General features: G+C 42.5%; 1 protein-coding gene across 4 annotated transcripts in view; it reads left to right on the top strand.

Moving 5' to 3' along the window:
• The window catches only part of KCNIP1 (potassium voltage-gated channel interacting protein 1), a 375,551-nt gene that overhangs the window by 241,631 nt on the left and 119,406 nt on the right, over positions 1–14,514 (top strand). Inside the window, exon 2 of one of the 4 annotated variants that reach the window (XM_082063658.1) lies at positions 11,106–11,188. The exons of the other annotated variants lie outside the window; for them this stretch is intronic. The gene's annotated coding sequence lies outside the window, so the exon portion shown is untranslated. The remainder of the gene's footprint in view (positions 1–11,105; positions 11,189–14,514) is intronic. 4 annotated transcript variants of the gene reach the window in all.

Here is a 14,514-nt window from a genome sequence, read left to right as displayed (position 1 = left end):
GGTTTAGGAAACTGGACCCAAAACCTTGGAGCTCGAGATGTCTGGTTTGCACTGATTGGGTTTTTCTCCATATTAAATAAAACAGCACTGCCTTGTAGCAGTATTTAGCGCCAATTCTTTGAGACATGCTTGAAAAGTAATACACACGTGCACAATTTGAAACTTCAGATCAAAAAGTCACAAGTAAATGTGCACGTTATGTGCAATTCAAAAAATTCAGATCAATGGCATGTCAGGGAACAGACTCCAGGGACTGAAGACCATTTTGGTGGTTGCTAATGCAGTGATTATTTCCTGTCTAAAGCCAAAGGAATCAATAATTTCAGTTAGAAATAAAGCCCTTCAGGGGAAGAACTTGTGTCAGAGGAGCTCTGTGGACTGTTTAAGTAACACTGTTTTATAGATCCAACAAACAAGGTATTCCCAGCCCAGTAAGCAATGTTCCTCAGTTGCAGGTAAGGTACAGCAGAAATTAATTTAGCTCAATAATGTGTGTAGCTTGTAGTACCATCCACAGCATTACAGAATTAATTTGGCAACAATTCCCATTTGATCCGGGCTCTCCGCAAGGCAGCTCACCAAGGGGGATCAGAGACTCACACGTACCTACATGAAATGCTTTGGAGAACACCGTGTAGAATTCATCCCATGTGGCTGGATAGGTGTTTCCCTTCTGCGTCACTGTAACAGGAAGGTTTTATCCATCCCAGCAGATCAATGTCTGCTTGAAATACAGCCACAAAAGAGCATCAGCTCTGCCTAATTAAAGCAGGTTGGAGAAGACTTCCTAAACCAGGCCATCAGGATCGCTTGACCTGGGAAAATGTTTGCTGATGAGGCTGTGTGTTTTGCATTCACATGTGAACGGCAGTGAAGGACCAGGCAGGGGTCAGCTCAAATCTCCTCCCTCCCAGAGCTGTTGATTGCTGTTGTCTGCTCTCAGTCAAGAGCTAGTAATGAGCTGCATATATTATATTAAATGCCAACTATGGTTTCAATTTACATGTTGATGCAAAGTATAAATTCGGTCTATGAAAAGGTTGTCTGCAGAGATTTACCCGTTGTCCACAGAATGGGAAAGAAATTCTGTCTCTTCATGTAGCAGAAACGTACTAGGAGGTGGGCAGTCCTGCATTTGATGACTGCCTGCCAAAGGGACATTCTGATTTCTGAAGAAGGGAGGACAGTCCTTGTGGATGGGGAGTAATGAAAGTGCTTCCTGATGTGCTGAAGGCTTGGGAACCTGTGGGACCTTTGGGTGACAACTCAGGCAAACCCTGAAAAGACATGGGGTCTGGGATCTGGACCAGCCCAGAGCCCAGGCTGAGGTATGTGCCTGCAGGTCTGGGGTAATGGATGAGGAAGAAAGGCAGCTTTCTGACTATGGGGCTGAGCAAAGTAGCTCAAGTGTTATTTTTCCTTTTAGCACCTGTGTCTTTGCAATTTTTTTTTCTAACTGTGCCCATTGTATGTGGTCTATAAATATAGTTTATATTTTTAAGATAGCTGATTTGCATGAAGGGCGATTTTGAAGCAAGGGGAGAGCTCTGGTGCGATGGCTGTAGTGATGCTTATAACCGATTTGCTCATACAGAGCCTGGGACAGTGGCACGTCACTTCCAAATGCCCAGAAGGCAACAGGACAGGTGCCCACTTTACCAGAGATACCTGCTGGTGCCGGGGCAGGGACCCTCCCCGGCTTTGGGATGTCAGGGGACACTTCTGGAGTCGGTCTGGTCTGTGGCAGAAATTTGTGGCTGGCACCCTTGGATTTGAGAGGATTTCTCCATATGCTGCTGTGCATCGCTCTGCCCAAAGTGGGGCTCATCAGCATTTAGCTCCATCTTAGGCTGCCGCTGGGAATGATTCTCCTTAATTTGCTTTAGCCAAGCGTATCTCTAACCCTAAAAAAATGGGTAGTCTTGTTTCTCTCCTCTGTTCTCACAGGTTCTTTTCTGGCACTGCAGATATTGATCTGGAATCAGTGTAGTCCTAGCTCTGCTCCCACGAACTTGCAGAATAATTTAGAAGGACTGCACTTAAAATAACAGTTGTTTTGACTACCTTATTCTTAATATGAAGTGACAGTTTTTCTCAATGAGTTATATCAAATCACCAGTGTTGCGTAGACTGTCTTACCCCTATGGAGGAGTATCATTCTATGCTTAGCACCTGGAAGAGAATTTTCAGATCTCTATATTTAGCTCTTCTTGTTTCAAAGCTATTCAGCTGGCAAATCCGTGTGCTTCTATTTCATATAAATCCTATTTCAGGTATTTGCATTTAAAATTCAATTGGACTTACGTGAAAGGCTCTGCATAGCGTAAACCAGCTTGCTTTGGAGGCAGAAAAATAGAAATACCTCCCACGGCAAAGTAACGACTGGTAGTTCAAGGCATGTTCCTCCAAATCACGTCTCACAGTCCTATTTTTCCACTGTGACTCAGGCCCCCATTCCAGTCCCCCCACGTATCTTTGCCAGTACAAAACACTGTAATTCAAGCAGGGAGCTCTAACCACAGACACAGATGCCAAGAGCACTTAGCAGCCTATGATGCAGTTCAGCAGACAAAGATAATGCATCCTATACATAAAGAAAAAGATGCTTTTAGTCTACTACTAATGTTTTTTTCTCTGAAAGGAAAGGAATTATCTGAGCAGGGTGCTCCTATTCTCCAAAGCTAACAGCTCTGCAGAGATGGAAACGCTGGTGTGTATATAGAGCCTTGCTAGTCCTTGGGGTAAATGTAGCTTCTTAAACACTCCCTGGAGAGGGAGGGAAACCAATCTCTGCTCTTCTCACCCCCCAGAAAAAAATGGGACTGTCGCCCTAGTTTGCAGGGGCTCTCTGGAGAAAAAGGTGGTTAAAGTGGGCTCTGGTTCCCATGAATCACACCAGAAGGTTGGACAGTAGTGAAAGGCAACTCCTTTCACTGCTCTGGCACTTGGTTTCATGGTGGCAAACGTCCATCCGCTGGCTTGGTGGATGATTTTCAGCTTCATGTGAAATCAGCAGGCTTTTGTGGTGAGAGTGGCTTGTGACCTGTGTGTTCAGTGACCTGTGCTGAAGGTCAAAAGAACATCCAAAAAGCAGCAGTAATAGATGCAATTCCTGCCTTATGAAGAATAAACACTATTATAGAGTACAGATGTGAGAAGAATCAGGGCTGTAGGATGTCAGATTGGAGCTCCATCTCCAAAGCACCTGGTGGGTGGCTTTGCCCCAAAGCAGGGCTGTCAAACTCATTTTCACCATAGGCTACATCAGCCTCGCGGTTGCCTTCAAATGGCTAAATGTAATTCACTTATACAGTCCTAAAATTATATTCAGCCCTTTGAAGGCAACCGCGAGGCTGATGTGGCCTATGGTGAAAATGAGTTTGACACCCCTGCCCTAAAGCACAGCAAAGCGCAACCAGATGCTGTTAGTGCTCTGTCAGCTGGCGTGCCCTGACCTCCGGACAAATGGCTGCCAAAGATCACCTTTGTGGAACTGTTATAATGACAGGAGGTTTTTAATCATAGATTCAAATTCTACCAGTGACAGCAAACCATCAATAAACAAGATTTTGTAATGACCAAAATTACAGTGAAGGGCTAGGGTAGGGGAGGCTCTGCCTTCAGGGAAACAGTTAAAATAACGAGTTAAATGCAGCCAATTTTGTCTTACAACATCACTTCAAAATGGAAGCCAGAACGCTGGAACATTTTTTATTTGGTTTTATCTTTAAGGTGGAATTAGCTATTGAATTTGGTGCCAGTCAGAAAAAGACCAGATTGACCCAACCTAGTAAACATAAATGTTATTTTTATTTGTCTTTTTTTGTTTGCTTGTTTTTTTTCCCTTGTGACTTTTGAAGTGTTGGTAATTTTAAGGTTTTGTTGAAAATGTAAAAGACCGATGGCCCCCATCCCCACTGGGCAGAGAACAGCTGGAATGTCATGTTTTCAGGCTCATGGGAGCAGCGAGCCCTTCCACTCCAGCATCAGCATTGTGGGCGGACTGCTGTAATGTGCTGGTAGGATATCCAAATTACCCCCCTTTTATGGTGTGCTTTGTCACTTGGAAAACCACGCTTCGCTCTTGTGGGCAGTATATCCCAATACAGCAGAGAGGAAGCGAATCTTTTGGCTTCTAATCTGTACCCAGAAGTTTAGCTGGAGGTGCAGAGGAGCAGCTGGAGCTGATGCTGTTCACCAGCTGCCCGGCTCTGCCTGGCACGAGCGCCTTTATCATTTCCTTCCTGCAGTGATCGCTGGGGTTAGTCCTCGAGAGCTATTTACTTCGTTTTGTGAAGCAGAAAGTTGTTTTCCACATTTTGTTCACATCCAGTTGTTTTTGCTAATTGCATCTAGCCACCCACAGGAATGCAATTGCCTTTTAGGGCAAGAAGTTTGTGCAAGGTTTCTGTGATTGCAGTGCCCACGAGGCAGAGCAGGGGTTGTGCTGGGCAGGGTCCGTGTGGACGCTGTGGGATTCGCAGGCAGGAGGGACAGCGCGTGTCTGACACTGGTTCTGAGCGATGGCCTCAGGCTTTGCTCCTTGGAATCCTATCTATAGTATGTTGCGAAGTAATCTTGCTGAAATGAGCCTGTACAAACCACTTAAAATCGGTGACTGATTTAGCTGCGGTACAGTAATTAAAAAAAAAAAAAAGGAAAAGAAAAAAAAAAGGAAATTAAACAAATTAAACCCCCAGAAACTTCACATTTACTACAAATTCCCAGACTTTAAACATCTACATACCCAAGAAGAGATTTAATACTTTTTCTCACTTTGATGCTGTTGTGACACAACGCTTTACTCATCTGAGCTTCCCAAGAGTGTGAAATGGGGACGGCCTTTGAGACTGTAGAAAACTCCAAGTGGAAATGAATTCACTGGAGACAGGTTAGTTCCTGTAAGTCTCTTTATAAAAATGTTTCAGTCTGTTAAGATTATCAGCTGCTATGCCAACTGCCTGTGATAACACGGGAAACGAAAAAGTGGTGGCATGAAATCTCAGGCTGCTTATTAAGCCTTTTTTTAGCCATCATATAAAACCAAGGGAGCAATGTACTCAGAGGAGGGTTTCCCAGTCTCTCAGAAACACAAACACCACTGTAGATTGGGCTGCACTTGGTATGTGGATAAGGGAGAAAAGTTATGGGGGGGATAGTTTGTTTTATGTATTTTTTAAATTGTTCTTGATAAAATGTTTAAAAAACAAACAACATGAAAATCATCAGCTTACTAGTTTTTATTTCTTGTCTCTTGTGACTGGAGTCCCCTGAGTTGCATATTGGCAAAAATAACATGAGTTAAAGGTACGTTTTCTCTAATCATTCTCTTTTTCTCATACCTGCAACAGAAAGTCACATTGTTTGAATCTTCTGTAAATGTAATTGTTGCCGTGTGTATTGTGAGAGAAGGACTAGAGTAAAAGAGAAGTTAGCGTTTTAGCTTTGGCCTTGACCCATCCGTTTGGCCTTGCCCCATCTGCCAAGGACCTGAGGGACTCCACCTCCCGAGCACCCCAGATGCATCTTCACACTTTTTATAAAGTGTTTCGTGCTGTAATGTTTGGTGTTGAGACAAAAATGTTGTTACGGGCACAGTTGAATTATATGGATTTCACTAGGGTTGTAGAGAATTTCCTTTCCCTCCTCCTTCACCCTGGGCCTTTCAAGGAGGAGTTTCCCTGGAGGAAGGAAAGGGTGAAAAGAGAATGTTTCCAGGGGCTGCAGTCTGCACTTCTGTCTCTACTAGTTGTAAATTACTGACTGATAATGAAAAGGCTTGGTTTGTGTGTTAGGTTAGCTGAATAAAAGCAGTATTAAGGGCAGCTTTTAATACCATCAAGCGAGGAGCTGTATGGCTTTGTTTGAAGTGTGTTAATTTACGGATGGGCAGTCTGCAAAATGTTCTGACCCAGCGGTTACAAGGGGTGTAGCTCATTCAATTTATTCACTCACTTTTCAGAAGATCTTGCTTTCACTTAAGGTTTTCTGTGTTATCCATCACTGCATCTCCAGGCTTTTCAAGTCAGTAATTAGGAATGTGCTTAGATCTCATCAACTAGAAAGCCAAGTATATCCTTGAGCGCCCTGGATAGAGATGGGAATACCCATAGGCCTGAATGCTTTTCTAAATGGGGTTAAAATGTGGAATATAGCCCATCCTGTACTATTTGCACTATGACAATTTGTCTTTGGTGCAGTGGGCTATCAGTAATGCCAAGATGAACTGTGTGTTCATCACACTGTCTGTGCCCTTTAAACCATGTAGTTCCTGGACACCAGGATGTTTTCTCTACATTCCTGCTCCCCAGAGTGTCCTCAAAGCTGAAGATGTTTAGTTTATTTGCGATGTTAGAGGTCAGACATTAATGACTAAATTTCCCTCTTTTCCTGTAAGCTGTGAGTAGTTAATTCCAAAGGAGGTGGGCAAAGAAGCAGCTGCCTTATGGTGCTTGCATGAAAGTACGGGTTTGCTGGGGGTGATCCTTGCTGTCTTATTCTGGGAGCTCTGGGTCATGAACTTGACAGTGCAGTAACTGCCATCAAAGAAGACTTCATGGTCACCTATGACAGATTAACTGTGGATCCCTGTGTCTCCAGGGTGACACGAAGCTCCTTGAGATGGACTGTTGGGCTGGGATCTGCTTCCTTTTTGACATGCCAGAGCAGCTGGCATAAGGCTTTGAATCCTTGTGACGATGGCCAGGTACAGTTTGCATATATATGTACTGAGTACTAAAATATCACATTACTCTGTGTATCTATATCTAAGGTAACAGTTTTATATCCTTAGGAGGTATAAGAGCGAAAGGAAAGGGTCATAGCATAACATGTTTTGTTGGGAGACGCAAAGAGATTGAAAGTGGAAATATAAAACATCGGCCGAGTATTTAACGTGTTTGGTGCAGATTAACTATTTATTGTTGCTGTGGTCTGGAGATCGGGTGCTGGCCTGTGCCACTGGCAAATGCTTGGCAATTACGCCAAAAGTTGTTTATATTACGATAGTTTTTTCATAAAACAATCCTGAGAATGCAAAGCTCCTTTAGCTTCAGGGTTATGATCTCTTTCATGCGATTGTCAATTTAGTCATAATTAGAAGCTGTTAATAAAGCACCTACAAATTAGATATGCTGTCAAAAAACTGAGCCTTTCTCCACGTACTTTCTTTGTACCTGGAAGGTGTATTTGCAGTCTATAAAGCAGACTTTCTAATAAGGGGGAATTTTTGCTTTCCTCCTAAAACCTGAAATGTTGTGTGCGTATATCTGACTCTACTATCAGAACGAGCCCATCAGACGGGCACTGGTCACTTCCAGACAGGCCTGCACTGCTCCGGAGGGGAGTGTGAAACCAGGAAAGAAGGAAAATGCCTCGTAGAGATAAACCTCAATTTGTGGAGGTATCACCAGTTTTCGATTTCCTCCTGCAATATCCATCACCCCTGTCCTGGGCTGGTGGGGGTGGAGTGCAGGGTGTCCGTCCGTGCGGCGGGATGTCCGTCCGTGCGGCGGGATGTCCGTCCGTGTCACAGGGTGCCTGTCCGTGTGATAGGTGACAGCAGAGGGCAGCAGCGCCCCGCGGTCGCTGCCGTCGCCACCGCTCCGGGAGGCACCGGGAAGCGGCGACAATCCCCGGCGCTTCAGGGACGGTGCGGATCGGGCGGTGACAGCTGCAGCGGCCCTTTTCTTGTTAAATGATTGCCGTCCTTCGTTAGTTTTGGACTCCAGGAATCTGATCGTGTTTTAACTATATCTGCCATGAGCTGTCAGCGTTTGACAAACACTGAATAATATATTCGTTATCATAGGACTGCAATGCAATTAGGAGAAAATGGCATTTCCAAGCTAAGGCTGATTGCTGGCTCTTTGCTTGTGTTTCTTAACAATTATATCAGTGCCACCAGGTGGAGATAAGATCCTTTTTACATTTCTATTGTAATGTCGTTCCCAGTTACTCGGTGGTGCTGGGTCCTCCAGCCGTGTTTAGATACGGTCCTGGTGGGTTCAGCGGTGCCCGCCGCAGGTCTGCCAGCAGGTAACCGTGGGGACATCACGCTCCAGCGGCCTTTTCCAGTGGCCTCTTGACCGTTGTGCCCGAATCAGCAGTGTAGTGGTAAAATTTTAAGGCAGATAAATTAAACTTGATTTCTGGTTGGAGATGGTGAAAGGTAGAGGTAAATTTTGGTGTGTTTACCTCTCATTCACCCCTGAGCTGACTGCCCCAGAACACTTCTCAGGACAGGGCAGTGCTGTCTTCCTCATGGATGGAGCACTGGGGTGGTGTTTGAGCAAGCTGGACTTTCCCCAGGTCCCAGCAGAAGCAGGTGGGACGTCTTTCTGTATCTCTTTAACTAAGGCTACATATCCTAAATAGCAAGGAAGTTTTATGTCACATTAGGGAAGTGTTTCCAGTGGCTTCTGAATTATCTCTAGATATATTTCATTCTTCATATTGGCTCATGCAAATGTCATTTTCCATAATATTTGGAATTTAATGTCCAGCTGGTCAAAAAAGAATCTCATCTCCTATCCTCCTACTATGCTATAGTTATTACTCTATATTTGTGTAGGCAACACTGGCAGAGCCTCATAGTACCAGGTTCTGTATACCAGTAAATGAATTTAGTTATTTTTCAGCCTAGTGTGTGTGTGTATATATATATATATGTATAACTCCTGTGTTTAGCTAAAGATTACAATATTATAATAAGGGAAACAATGGGTTATCAAGAAGTGGAAATAGCAGGTTTAGTCTGATGTTATTTCATCTTATTTTTGTCACTGTTTCTGTTTCCTGAGTCTCTAGCAGAGACATATAAACCCATCCTTTTCTGCTTGCTTCTCCCTGTTTCTCAAAGAGCCCTTTCAACCACAACACCCTCCCTGAGCTCCTCTTGCTGGAGCGATTTGCATACGCTTATGTTCTTGTCCCACTTTCCAAGAAATCCTTTGCTTTGTGGATCCTTGCACAGATGTTGCTTTCTGTGTTAATGTAAGACAGGAATAAAACAGAAATGTGAATCGCGTAGCAACTGCCAACCAGTGTGTGGCCCCACACAGACGCTCTGAAGGCAACGGTGAGAAGATACACAGCAGGAACTTGGGAACAAGCTTGTTAGGCCATTAAATTCTTTTTGAGGTTACAACATTTACATTCTCCTTTTCAGAAAATGGTAGATAATATTTATTATTGATTTATAAGCAAAATCACCAACAGACTATGCTATACAGCATCAGCAGCCAGTCCACGTAGCTGTTGGCAAGCTGCCAGTGGCTGAATCTGATTATTTCTGCAGAATTTAATGAAGGAAAAATACTCTAGAAGTGCACAAGAAAATAATGTGCAGCAATATTTTCAATGGAAGGTGGTCAAAGTAATGTCAGGTATCACGGGCTTCCACAGACTGGTCTTTGTTAGTAAATTGCTCATCTGTTAATGCAACATTTCCACGAACAGTTGTATTATGTTGTTGTCTTTATAGTATAAGGATGGCGTAAAGCCAAATATCAACATTGATCTGACAGGCTCAGCTTTCCATACACTCAGGTTGAAGTGTAGTACTCTTTGTCCTAAAATCTTTTCTAAAAAATAATTGTCATGTTGTGGTAGCTGGACACCTGGCTTTCCACAGCTCTCTATGCATGGGGTGAGGAGGTCCCTGTCCAAAGTTATAAAAGTAAAAATAGAAAGTGTTTTAGCTCAATAATTTCAGCAGCCCAGGTATGTGCAAAATGAGGAGGTCCACATGTTTGAGTTGTCAATGATTCTCACAATAAAAAGTGGTAGCTGAGATCCTTAACTTTAAACCACCTACTTTTGAGTTGTCTTAGACCAAATCTTCTGAAATACATTAGTGGTTATAGCACAACACAGGAATTCCACTTAACCTTAAGATTCCTCGAGGTTTTCCTGCTCCTCCTCTCACAGCTAAGTGCGAGTTTGCTATTTGCAATAAAGCTACATGATGGAGGAGTCCAACATATCCCTGTGCAGTGGAGGATGCTGCTCTTTCGGTCCCTGGGGTTCACCATGCCTCTTTTCCAGACTCCTGCTAGGAGGGTTCCCAGAAAGCCATGTTCGCATTCCTGAGGGAAGCACCTGTAGCAGAAGTTGTTCTTCCTTTTTACCATCTTCTTTATGGCAGATAATGGCGATAATTATTTTCCCCAATTGGCCAAAGCAAGGAGTGAAAACATCCTTAGAGTGCATCACGTAACATTCACCTGGCAATCACTATTGCTTTCCAATGCACTAAGTACTGTGTGCGTGGGGCTGTATTAAAATCTCAGGGCCAGAGTGCTGAGCCTGGGAGTCATTTTCTTTCAGGATCTTTTCATGTAAACGTTTTCAGCTGAGGAGCTGGGACATGGCGCATGGAGCACTCTGAGCTGGAGATGGCAGCCACCACCCCTCGTGGGAGCAGCCCTTCTCATGGTACTTATTAAACCACCATTAATTAATTTCCTGTGCTTTGGCAAATGGTAAAAATACTTCTCTCGGGCATTTTTCACCCAAATCTCTTTCTGTAAAGAAAACTGCTGGGAGACTGATGTGAGGACATTGCTATAAAAGCTCAGCTGACTGCACCCAACAGTTTGGGGTCCAAGCAACTGCTTCCATTGTAGGGGCAGATCATCACTATGTGGCTGGTGGCTTCTTACCTTTCTTCTGTTTAAAAGCTCAATTAGAAGTGTACAAAACCCATCTTTCATAGTGTGCTCATCCTTGCACTCGAGTGTTGTTTCCAGCAATGCTGCAATACTCGTGTTGTGAAGCAGCAGGGGAAGGGAAAGCTGGGGTGGAGGACAAGACCATGAGCAGACCAAACAGCACTTTGCAATAAGAAGAAAGTCAACAGATGTTTTGCCCTTTGGCAATGCAACCTTTTGTAATTAAATTATCAGTATGAAAAAGGCTATCTTAATTATTTAAGGACTTGGGAAAAAGTACAGTCAAATAAATAATTCATTATACTGCCAAAAGTTATTTTAACTCAAAGTACTGTGAAATTTTTCAAGGTTTATTTATTTTCACTTCTCAGTGACAGATTTTTGGTTAAGTTTGGAGCTGTAACCCAAAATTTGTATTCTGTTTTCTTGCAGGTAAGTGTGGATTGCTGTGTTTGAACTGGGAATGTAAGAGAACAAAGTAAGCCTTCTTCAAGCTGTTCCAGCCTGTTAACAAGGTCAGAGTGTTGTCTTTATTTTTGAGTTCTAATATTTCCAATTAAAATAAAAATGGAACAGATAACATAACTGCAGATTGATATGGCCATGCAGACACAATGCGATCTCTCTGTTTACGTCGGATGTGAATGCCACGGAACAAATATGTATTGTTGAGAATTATTATACAGGCTGCTATTTCTCTGGTTCATCCTTAAACCAAGATTGGGTGGAGATAATATTAAATATTCACATTACTGATATTCAAAAGGGCAATACAGCTTTTTATAACCTTTTTTTCATTGATCATTTAAAAGGGTTCTCTAGTTATGATTGATTCCCAGAGATAAAAATTTCAGTGCTGCCTCTCGAGTGGAGCCAAGTTAACAGGTCGCATGCTGAAAAGCTTACTTTGTGGATGGCTCAGAACTGGTTCTCTTTTATTAATCACCTGGCAATAGGATCTTGCTGCGAGGCAGTGAGGTGCTGCTGTTGGACTGGCATGCTTGGCTTCCTACCTGAGCCGTGCTCCGGGACAGCTCCTGCTCTCACCCTTGCAAGTGTCCTGGCATTGGAACGAGCCCACTCCATTGAGATGGTGTCGTGTTTATTGTGTCACACTTGAAAGTTATTTCCTTTGAATTTTTCTTCCTCTTTTTCTCCTCCTGTTATCTCCAGGTACAATTAAATCCACCTCTTGTCAAACTCCAGTGTGGCTTTCTTTTGAAGTGTTGTCTGTGTTAATCAAACTGTGGCTGCCTTAGAAGTCCATGCTATGAAGGATTCTGTTCTCCTGATCTCTGATTCCTATTCATGTACCAGTAACAAAAACCTTTTTGCAGTATTTCTGTACGCCCATGTTGTGGTGTCTGTTCAGATCAGTGCTATTTTAATACTAATTACAGGAGAGATGTTGATGATCAATATACCGAAAATGGTACACAAAGCACGTTCTCTCACAGTTATTTGTGAAGCTTAAAAGTGTTTGCTTTCCAAATACAGTTTTTTTTGTATTTCAGCTGGACACTGTAAAAGCTACTCACTGTCCTCAAATTCATTTATTAGTTCTGCACTACTCTGGATTTTATGCATTGGGTTATCCAATTTGAATTACTATTCAGATCAGAGTGCAAAATTTTATATGAGTGCTAAGAAACTTTCTATGCTCGGCTTTTTTCCTTTCCACTTCTGCTGACTGATGTTAGGATGGTTTTTATCAGCTGAGAAAAAGGGCCGTATGTTCTTTACAGCTATGCCACTGCTACCATTTTGAGGATGAAATAACAAGGGAGTATTTTCCCGTGTCAGTGAGTGCGTCACTTTTAGAGTGAAGTTGAGATTTGAGGTGGCAGCAAAATGTGTTGCTAGATTCATGTATGCTATATTTCTATCTCTGAATGACCTATGGTTTTGTAGTGGCTCTTGTATTTTTTCATTGTATTTTATTCATTGCATCCAAAAGCAATAAGCATCACTTTGAACCAGGCACATTGCACATTATCAGAAGAATAAATATGCTGTAGTGTAACAAGGCTCTGTAGTATTTCTCTCATTTTAAGGAAGTCTGGAACTATTATTGAAAGAGGAGTTGACTGAAAATACCACATCTCATCAAAATAAAAAGCAGGCTTGTATTTCAGCATTTCTGTTTGAAATGTATAGCTGCCTCTGTCAAGGATTTTTAGATGTAACCAGATAAAAAGTTATTAGACGTGAATATGAATACTGACAAATCAAAAATAAAGCCTTAAAAACCCATCTGATGTAGTCTGGGCTATAAGCAGCATTTTGGACAGAAGCTTCAATTTAAAGAAATATACAAAAAAGAACCCTCTGCAGATCCAGTGATGTCAAAATAAATATGCAGGTCATATGGTCCTTACATTGGCTGCAGAAACAGTGCTGGAGGTTTGGGGAGATAAGTTAAAAATGAATGCTTTAAAAAATGCTTTCCATATAGGCACTGTTTACCCAGCGTATCTCAGAATTCAGCACTATGGCAGATTTCATCAGGCTTTAGAATTTCATTTTTTAAAGCATACCTCTTCTGTAAGCCTTACCTAATGAGTAGTATTCCTTTGTTGCCCTCGGGCTGATGGTAATATACAGAGAAAAATATTCTGCCTTAAAACAAAATGAGTCCTAAAAGCCAGAAGACTAGGACTGGCAGTTATCGTCAGTAATAACTCATGTGTGTGGTGTCTAGAGCTGCACTGTCGATTTAGACCTTGGCGGGCTGCGAAACAAGGAGCATTGGGAATTACATATACGTGGGAGTCCTTCATAGGAAATAGAATTGTTCTGGGGAGCTTCTACTCCAGCTCACCTGGTGGGCTGTGCTCGGAGGATTGATTGCAGTATTGCACTCTGAAATCTACTGTGACAGCCTTTAGTTTGTGATTTATACCTTGATGTTGCTGCTGAAATCCTCCTTGTCGTTGTTTTAGTAGAGAAAGGGAACAAGTCAGAACCTATTGCTCTGGGCTAAGTGTCGGAGGAGAGGCTTGCGATGAGACTGTTGATCAGGCAGGTTTTTGGGATGCCACCAGCAACAAGGAAATACAGCAAAGAGAAGGGGTGGAATGGATTCCTACTTTTGAGATATTTGCAATTTTAGTGTGAGAAATGAGTAAGTTGATTTGTTGTGTTTAATATCAAACAAGCATTTATAAAGGGCTGGGCTATATTTGTTTATGAAAATAATTCTGCTTGTTCAGAGTCTTTATGCTGTTCTTGGGAGAATAGAGTGCAGAGCTATAACACATTTTAAAACTCATTTTCAAACATATTCTTAAAGATATTTGTTTGGCGTCTGGGATTAGCAGAGGAGCCTTGCAGGGTGCAGGGGGCACCTTCAGTTTCCATCTTGCCTACTTGATGAGGCAAAGCACAATCCAAGACATTTCTGTGACTGTGATGTGACCTAAAAAGTATTTTTAATGATTGAGCTCGCTGGGCACTTTTGCAAAAGAAATTGCTAATATGGTTTGGAGGGGGAAAAAAATAAAGGTTGTAAGATTAAAAGTATACTTATTCATCTTAAAACCTCACAGTTCTGGAAGTCCAATGATACTCGCTAGCCCAGATACAGCAGCAATGGTACTTTAGCCCTGCTTGTGTTTACTGCACTTTGTAGCAACAGTTCCCCAAGTACCCTTGGGCTTGGGAACTGGTGGTGCTCATGTTCATGTATAAAGACTTCTCCAATTCTGAATGAAATTAAATGTGGCTTCTGTGTTTAATTGATAGAACTGTTTGCTCAGCTTTAGCCACAGAGTCAGAATTTCATGCTTTTCCTTCTGTAGATTTATATATTGGACAGGCATGGGCTTCAAAGCACCGATAT

This window comes from Streptopelia decaocto (assembly GCF_964273445.1).
Source record: "Streptopelia decaocto genome assembly, chromosome: 12".
In the NCBI taxonomy this organism is placed as follows: Eukaryota; Metazoa; Chordata; class Aves; order Columbiformes; family Columbidae; genus Streptopelia; species Streptopelia decaocto.
Note: the sequence above shows the minus strand (reverse complement) of the source record. Positions and strands in the feature narration are given on the sequence as shown.